The sequence below is a fragment of the Trichosurus vulpecula genome, chromosome 3 (assembly GCF_011100635.1).
Source record: "Trichosurus vulpecula isolate mTriVul1 chromosome 3, mTriVul1.pri, whole genome shotgun sequence".
Classification (NCBI taxonomy): Eukaryota; Metazoa; Chordata; class Mammalia; order Diprotodontia; family Phalangeridae; genus Trichosurus; species Trichosurus vulpecula.
In genome coordinates this window covers 318,810,018-318,819,972 of record NC_050575.1, presented here as the reverse complement: position 1 = coordinate 318,819,972, position 9,955 = coordinate 318,810,018, and positions in this window count along the sequence as shown.

The following is a 9,955-nucleotide window of genomic DNA, read 5'->3' as shown; positions in this document are numbered from 1 at the left end:
TAACGTCATTCAAAAGGAGGAAAGCATCAAGACAGGATTTGAAAACCTTCCCAGAATGAACCATTCTTAATCATTTGTGATAAGATGATGAAGTTTATTTAAGAAATTGATTCGTCACTAGTTCTTCCAGAAATCCTTTGAAAACTTAGTGTACAAAAACATCTTTCAAAAAAAATCAATGTTTACAGGCACAGTGTAAATAAATACATTTTTATTACCCAGAAGCAACACTTTCTAAGAATTGCATTGTGTGGGGTCAGGCTTCTATAAATCCACTCTCTGAGCAGCAATAGATTCCAGATGATTTAGCGATGCAAAGAACTCTGCTTACATACATACATATGTACTATCATCTTCCCATCAAAGAATAGCCTCATTCCTCCATAAATTCTTTTGTTGTGGTAGAGAGGATGATGAATATGGGGTCATGGTCATCTTATCAGCACTATGACTTTGAACAAGTCAATTAATCTATGAGCTTTTTTTCTTTATTGACAGATTTTTTTTTCAGTTGTGTTGGACTCTTTATGACCCCACTTGGAGTTTTCTTGGCAAAGATACTGCAGTTGGTTTGCCATTTCCTTCTCCAGCTCACTTTGCAGATGAGGAAACTGAGGCAAACAGGGTGAAGAAACTTGTCCAGGATCGCACAGCTAGTAAGCGTTGGAGGCCAGATTTGAACTCAGAAAGATCAGTCTTCCTGACTCCAGGCCTGGTGCTCTATCCACTGTGCCACCTAGCTGCCCCTCTTTATTATCAGGATAAGGTTAATAATAGCTGCCTGGCTACATTCACTGGATTTAGCAAGGATCAAATAAGACAATGTATTGTAAAGCCCTCTGAAATTAGTAGCATATTATGTAATTGTATGTGTCCATGTACACAGAGACCAAAAAACTTTTTTGCTACTTCATAGATGACCAACCACATCTAATGTATTGTATTTGTTCTGAGCATCATATTTTATGGACCATATTGATAAGCTGGAGAGCACAAAGGAGAACAACCAGGATTGTGAAAGTCCTCAAGTTCATGCTATAAGAGAATCAGTTGAAGAAGTAGAAGATTGGATAGTAGGGGGAAAGGATATTTTCTTTTTTTTTTTTTAATATAAGTTTTGGTCAAAGTCTTTTGCTTCTATGTAATTTGTATTTCCCTTCTTTTCTCCCCTGTGTTCAAAATGGTCATCATTCTTTATAGTGTCATAATGTTCCATCACACTCATGCATCACCATTTTGCTACCCATTCCCTGGTCAATAGAAATCTATTTTATCTCCAGTTATTTGCTTTTCTGAAAAGTGTTCTCTCTGTGTGTCTCTGTCTTTCTCGCTATCTCTGTCTCTCTGTAGCTTTCTCTCTCTCTCAGTATATACATATATGTGTATATGCATATATATGTATGTATATATATATATATATATATATGTAATATGGTATATGAGGCCTTTATTTTTGTCATTGACCTCCCTGGGTTGTATGATGAGCAGTGAAATCTTTAGATCAAAGGGTATAGGTATTTTATTAGCTTTACATAATTACAAATTGCTGTCCAGAATGGTCGGCCAGTTCACAACTCCATCAACAAATAATTAATATGCCCATGTTGCCCAACTAAAAGTTTGGTCCCCAGTGGACAGCTCCTTTTTTACTCACAGAGGTTGCCATTTGTCCTTCAGGAGGACCATGACATCACAGTGGTGACTGGCCAACTGTAGGTGCCAGGCCAAGACCTACTTAGTCATTGTTTGGGCCCTGATTGTCTCCGAATGAATGTAAATAACGATTGTTTCCATTTTAGTCAGAAACACTGACGGTCTTCCCCTCCCAGATTTTTTTTTTAAAGAGGCTGTTCTTTGCCTCATTTCTTACCTAGCCTTAGTCACTGGATGGGTGCTGCCTCAGTCAAACTGAGACCTGAGAAAGACCTTAGCTTGAAAAAGCCAAGGTCTCCCACTGCATCCTGGGTCATCTTCAGTTGTCCTGATCCATATCTGACTACTGGACCCAGATGACTCCAGAGAAGAAAGTGAAGCTGATGACTTTGCACAGCCCTCCCTCACTTCAATTCACTTTCGTGTCATGGCATCACCTTCCTGATGTCATGGTCCTCTTCCAGAATGAAGGACAAAGAGCAATATGCCCACTTTTACACAGGTGTCAAACCAGAAGAGCCATCAAAACTCCTGAGGGCAGCCTGAATGAGATTAAAATATAATTAGAAAATGTTTAACAAAATAAATAAAAATACAGACTAATGTAGATAATGTTAATTTGTGATTTACTAAGTCAATAAGTAACCTACAGGCATCCATTTCTATTTCAATTTGACACTACTGCAGGTCCACAATATTTCCTATTCCCTTCTTTTGTTATTTCTCCCAATTTGCTGAGTGAGGTAAAAGCTCAGGGGGTTTTTTTGTTTGTTTGTTTTGGGGGGGTTGATGTGCATTTCTCTTATTATTAGAGTTTTAGAACATCCTTTTGTGCAGTTAGTTTGCAATATTTCCTCTAATAACTGTTCATATCCTTTAACCACTCATTTATTGAGGAGTGGCTTTTGTTCTTAAAAATTTCTTAGCTGAAATGTATTTTGGATATCAGACCCTTCTCAGAGATATTTGATGCAAATATTTCTTTTCTCAAGGAACCATTTTCCCTTATTATTGTTGTATTCATTTTGTTCATGAAAAGCATTTCTATTTCACATAGTCAATATTATCTATTTTGTACTTTGTAATCATCTCCCTTGTTTGATTACGAATTCACTCCTACACATAACTGTGAAAGGTCTCATTTTAATGATATTATCTTTAATATGCATGTCACATACCCATTTTGAACTTGTTGTAGAATATGGCACTAAAATTTTGGTCTAAAACAAATTCCTGGGAGGATGTTTTCCAGTTTTCCCAGCAGCTCTCGTCAAATAGTGAGCTCTTTCCTAGATAATCTATGTTTGGGGAATTATCAAACACCTTGGTTACTGAGTTCAATTGCTTCTGATTCTTACCTATCTCACCTATACTACTAATCAACTTTGCTATTTTTTAACCAATAGCAAATGATTTTCATGCTTAGTGCTTTACTATATTTTGATGTATGGAAGTGCTATCTTCTCTTCTGTTTCATTAATTCTCTTAATAGTCTAAGTCCTTTGTTCCTTCAAATAAAAGTTTGCCATATTTTTTTTGTCTAGCTTTCTAAAGTATCCTATCAGTAGTTTTATTGGTATAGCCTTAAATCTATTGTTAAATCTAAAATTAACTTTGGTGGTATTACCATTTTCATTATATTGGTAAGGCCCAACCAAGAAAACTATCATTTAAGTTGTTCTTTATTATTAAGGAGGTTTGTATTTGCTTCTATACAAATATTGGGTATGCTTTGGTAGACTGGATCCTGGATATTTGATACATTTTGTAGTTGTTTTGAATGAGACTTTTCTTCAATTACGGTCCCCTGGACTTTGTTAGAATTATATAGACATTCTGTTGATTTATTTTGCAACCTGAAATTATACTGAAACTACTAATTGTCACAATTACTTTACTTGCCAGTTCCTATGGGTAAATAATCATTCATCAACAAAAGGGATCATTTTATCTCTTTTGGCTATCTTTATGCTTTTAATTTTTTTTATCTTATTGGAATTGCTAGCATTTCTAGACCTATGACAAATAATGAGGGAATGCGGCATCTTTGCTTTAGTCCTATTTTTACTGGATAAGCTTCTAGTGTTTCCTTATTGCATGTGTTGGGATGGAGCTAGAATGATTAACTCATTCAAATCTCTTCATCCCCTCATTTAGATGACACCTTAATGAGGTGAGAATATGTTTCAGTCAATCAATCATTCAAAAACTTTAGACTAGGTGCAAAGAGACCTTGTAATCAATGGGAGTTGCACCGGAAACTGTTCTGATTGGCTGATGAAACTTGATTTTGTCCTAAGAGTCATCTATAAAATATCAAACGAATTCAGGCCAAAGAGATTAAATCAAGGAAGAGTCAGGAGAGAGTGTTTCAGCAAGGAAGGAGAGGGGAATACGCATTTATATAGCACCTACTGTATGCTAAATTCTTTTACAAATATCTCATTTGACCCTCACAACAACCTGCAAAATAGGTGCTACTATAATCCCCATTTTACATTTGAGGAATCTAAGGCAAAAAGAAATTAAATGGCTTGCCTAGGGCCACACAGTGAGTAAGGGTCTGAGACAAGATTTAAATTCGGGTCTTCCTGACTCCAGGCCCAGCACTCTATCCACTGTACCAGCAGCTGCTTAGGTGAGGAGAAGGAAGGAAGGAAGAGTAGGAGAGTGGCAGCCTAGGTCTCCTCCCGCCACCCCTTGGATGGAAGAGAACCTTGTGAGCTTTGAAAGGTGCAGAGAATTTTGAACCTTCTGTCTTCCCAATAGCATCCCATGGGACAACAGCTAATGGCCGTTATCAGCATTAGCAACCAACAGCAGACTCAGTGTGATTCAAGGCTCCACAAGTTGCCTAGCAAAAATACCACAAAAAGCCTGAGGCAAATTTCTTGAACACCCCCACAAAGGAGAAAAAATGACTTCTACCAACCAGGAATTAAGAGGACAAAATACCTGTATTCTGGGGACTCAACCATCAGTGCAAAGGAAATAGCATGCCCTGAGGCAACTCTACACATTTTGAGGAATGACAGTTTCAATAAGCTTCTATTCAGTACCTACTGGATACACAGAAGTTGCAAAGTGACTTTTTTCCCTGGGAGTTGCCAACACCTACCAATGAAATCAAAAGTCCATACGCTCTGCCCCAGCCCCACTCAACCTTCTCACAATGTCAAGTGTAAACACCACGTTAGGCACTGGGAATGCAAAGACAAAATAATGAAGTACTAGCCGTCCTCCAGGAGATTACATCCATTGAGGGGAGGAGTGGCGTGAAGTAATCACAAAACATATACAAAGTAAGTGAGTGGGATGGTGAAGACCTCTCATAAAATCTGAACCTCAGCCTTTCTGTAAATTGAGTGGGGTGAATGGAGGTGGGGACTTTTCAGCATGGCTCAGGGCTACTGATTGACAGCTGGGCCCAAGTTTCGAGTTGTTAAAAATCACCTGACCTGTAGCACCTGTTACTTGCCTCACCAAATAAGGATAAAAGTGTTCTCAAGAGTTGGCATTGGCTAAATTCCTTGTCCCTTGTACCTGGAATAGATTTCAGCATTTAGATTGTGAGCCGGAATTCCACCAATGAGAGTAAAGGTCAGTGGTGGGTGGGGGTTGTTTGCGTTAGGAGTATATAGCTGGGTGCTGCCCTCTGGGCACCCCCTCTCCCTACAGATTGTATATAGTTTGGGAGAGCACCCTTTCTCCAGAGATCGAGAGATCGTAAATAAAGACTCCTTTTTCTCCTTTTTGCTTCTATGAGAAGTCTCTGAATATTACTTGACTTGTCTCACACAGTAAGTGTAAATGTAAAGTAGTTTTAGCTAGTGTGGGGCTGTAAATACAAAGTAATTTTGGTGTGAGGGAAGAATACACAAGACCTATTGAAAGAAGTTGCCACTTCATTAATGTGATGATAGTTATCTGCAAATATTTGAAAAGCTGTCATAGAAGGGAGATTAAGAGAGTTTACCTAGACCCCAAAGGGCAGAACTAGGAGCAAAGGTGCTGATTTTAGTTTGATGGAAGGAAAAACTCCCCGAGAGTTAGTGCTTTCTGAAGGACCCTTCTCTCTTTCTGGAGTGCTTGACCCAACTATCTTATCTATCTCCCCTGGTACACAGAGTCTCTGCTGGGCAGGCACGCAGTGGGGCTCCCAGAGTGTGCTCCTCACCCACTGCTAATCTACCCAATCTGTGTCCTGTGGAGTTTCCCAGCCTGTGCCTCTGACTACAGGGGTCATGCTCCTTGAAGCTGCTTCTTCCTGTGGATGAGTGTCTCTGTATCTGTGTCTGTCCATCTGTCTGGAGTGAGTGTCTGTCTGTGGTGGACGCAGTGTCCAGCAGTTCCCCTTCAAAGCTACATGGCTGATGTGGGGCTAAGGAGTTAGTGGTAGAGAAAGTTCTCTCTTGTAACCTTTTGGTAATGGCACAGGGGTTGACCTCCAACACTGCCTCCACCTCGGCAAATCCGAACCCTTCCAATGTTGTGCATGGATTTTTCTATGACTCAGCCTGAGATGGTAAGGTTGATTTACAGTAGGTTTACTATATGATGCCAGTTGCCTTTATCCAATAGCCAAAGTTCTAAAATCCTATCAAATTGGTTAAGCAATTGCCTAACATTCCAACTTGGGGATATGGAAAATTTCTTCAACACTTCCTTTACTCCTTCTGTATCTCTTTAAAGTGATACTTTTGGTTGGGATGAAGGCTACATAAGAAATGACACAAAGAATGGCCTAGTGTAAAACAATGTGCAGTCCAACTGAGACCTGAGAAAGATCTTAGTTTCAAAAGGCCAAGGTCTCCCACTGCATCCAAGGCCACCTCCAGTCATCCAGACTTATATCTTGCCATTGGACCGAGATGGCTCTGGAGAAGAAAATGAAGCTGGTGACTTTGCACAGCCCTCCCTCACTTACATCAAATTCACTTGCATGTCAGGGCATCACCTTCCTGCTGTCAAGAAGGAAGGACAGACAACAACATCTCATAAAGATAGGTCCAAGCAGATAGAGGGCTGGACTTGGAGTCCAGAAGACCTGAGTTCAAATCCTGCCCCTGACACTTAACAACTGAGTGATCCTGAGCAAATCACTTTAAACCTCTCAGTCTCATTTTCCTCATCTGTAGATAGAGGACAGTAATAGTACCTGTGATGATCAAATGAGGTAATATATGTACAACATGTTTTGTAAACTGTAAGATACAATATAAAATTAGTTATCATCATTATTTGCACAGGATAAAGTGTAGATATGTTGGGATCTATGGAGTAGTTACCCACACTCATGAAATAGCATCTGTTGAATAACTAAGGTTATTTGCTTGGGGTTAAAATTTGTAGGCGGCATGGTGGATAGAGTACCAGCTCTGGAGTCAAGTGGACCTGAGTTTGTATTTGACCTAGGACACTGGCTGTGTGACCCCGAGCAAATCACTTAACCCTATTTGCCTCAGTTTCCTTATCTGTAAAAATAAGCCGGAGAAAGAAATGGCAAACCACCACAGGATCTTTGCCAAGAAAACCCCAAATGACACCACAAAGAGTCAGATACAACTGAAAAAAAAGACGGAAATATACATGTACGTATACATATATATTTACAATGAGGGAAGGCTTTGAGAGTGCTGGACTGAGAATCAGAAAAAAATGGGTTCAAATTTCTGCTGCAGCAGATACTTACTAGCTCTATGACAAAGCAAGTCACATAACGTCTCTGAGCCTGTTGCAACAATTGGGCTAGCAGCTATTGTGGGGGTGAAAGACCAACACAGGCTCAACAACAAGAATGCTGCCAGCACAGGTTCTTTTGATCTGCTTTACTAAGGAAAACAACGTTAAGGGGTTAACAATCCTACTTTAATCCAACATAAACATATAAACTCATTTAGTTCAGGAGGAAAAGCCAGCAACCTGAACTTCAGAGCAAGTACAAACAAATTACAAACATACACAATATAAACAGACCAAATCACAACTCATAGTAGCAAGAAACCATCAACATCTGTGCTGACGAGCTGGGAGGCTCTTAGAGTGGCTGCCCAGAGTCCTATGCCAACACTTCTCCAGGAGTGACAACTTCAAGCAAACAGCTCTGTTCTCTCTTTTTATACAGTCTTTAGCCATCATCTGCGCCACCAGAACTTAGGTGCATACTATTGGCTCTGGGCTTAGCAACTCCCCTTAGGGCCCTGGGGACTTCCTGCCTCTCTTAAACTAGCTAACTAGTTTGCTAACCAGCCTGGGACTTTATACCTAGCAGTAAAAGGGCATGGGCCTGCGGTTTAGCACCTAGTAAGACTCAATCAAAGACAATTAATTTAGCATTCTAAAACAGTAAAAAAAGTCCCAACTTAATATTACAGAGCCTCAGTTTCCTCATCTATAGTATAAAAGCACCAGAATATTGTGAAGATCAAATGTGGTAATATATGCTATATGCTATGCAAATATAAGCTTTTATTAGTATTATTTGAAGTCAGCTAAATACGTTCTTGGGTGTAACCTCAGACAAGTCACTTTATCTCTTTGGACCAGTTTCCTCTTCTGAAAAAGTATTGTAAATTTGGTCAGATCTAAGGTTACCTTCCCATCCTAACATTCTATGATTTTATAAATGAGAACATTCCAATGGCTATCTAAAGCAGATGTTCTTAATCTTTATTATATCATGGACTCTTGGCAATCTGGTGTCAGAAAAATGTTTTTAAGTGCATGAAATAAAATACGCAGGATTAAAAGGAAACCAATTATAGTGAAATACAATTATCAAAAAAAAAAGTTCGAGGAAGGGAGGGAGGAAGGAAGCAAAGAAGAAAGGAAAGAAGAAAAGGAGGGAAGAAGGAAAGATGGAAGAAAGGATTCATTAAGTACCTACTATGTACTAGACACTAGAAAGGATTCATTAAGTACCTACTATGTACTAGACACTATGCTAAGCACTTCACAAATATTCTTATTTGATCCTTATAACAACCGTGAGTAATAGGTGCTATTATTATCCCCATTTTACAGTGGAAGAAACTGAAGTAGAGGTTAAATGACTTGCCCAGGGTCACACAGCTAACAAGTGTCTGAGGCAGAATTTGAACTCAGCTCTTCCTGACTCCAGGCCCATCACTCTATCCACTTCACTCTGGTTAAGAATCCTTAATCTTAGAGTGATCAATCAGTTAAAGTGAGGTAGGAGGAAGATAAAAGGTATTCTACTGTGGCATTTTTGGAAGTAGCTTCCTTTGACAGAAAAAGGGATCATTTAATTAATTGTACTAAAAGATTTAAATGGACATAGTTGTAGCAAGAATTCCTGGAGAGATAAGGATTCATTCGGTCACATCCTAGGAATGATAGTGGGTCTAGGACTTTCAAATCAATTCTGTTCTATGTATGAAATGAAAGGAATTCTCTAAAGAGTGAATTTGTTCTTCTTTGTTGAGGTTTTAGGGAGAATAAAAATTGGCATTAATGTTAAACAATTCTCTACAAATCCTACATGAAAGTGGGTTTTTTTTCCCCCATTGAGCAGAGAACTCCATATTGAGAAGGAAAAAACCAAAATTGTTTTTTAAAAAAAGGTGTGGGGGCAGGAGGCGAGACACTCTACTAAGGGAACTGAACAATTTTAGGCTTAGATTTCCTTTATCAAAAAGACCACAAGTCTGTGCTCTTATTAAAAATATCAAAGCAGCCTTAAATTAGTGAAAATCCTGTTAATAATAAACTTGTTTTTCAGGTTAAAAGCACCATTGTGTCTCATTTTTTAATACGGTAAAAGCGGCAACAATGGCTCTTTGTAAATGTACCTGCCAAATTTTACTAACATCAACTCTTGGATCATTTCATTTCGATAAAATTCACTGAGTTTCTTTGACTAAGGAAATCAGAGCCATTCCTGATATCATTCACTAAACCAGTGAACAGACTCTTTTTTGTTTTTCTTATTATAAGGCTTCCTCCTTATTCACAGGTATGGTTCCTCCCATACCACAGGATGTGACTGTCATTAGACAATGGGCCGCTGTCAAGGCTACTGGGGTTTTGAGAGGATTTAAGAAGTACTTTGCCTGCATTCATTTATTTGATTTAGACCATAAAGCACATATGCAGATTACACTGAGTCCCACTGATTAGATGGACTCCAGAGAAGTACTTCTGTCTTATTTACACAAAGAACCCAAAAACTTTTTTCTTTAAAAGGTGGTATTAGTCACCAAATCCACTGGCCAACAAGGTACCAATTGGGGAGAAGAGGAAATAGGCAGCCACAAATGTTAGGAAATAAGAGAAATTGAGT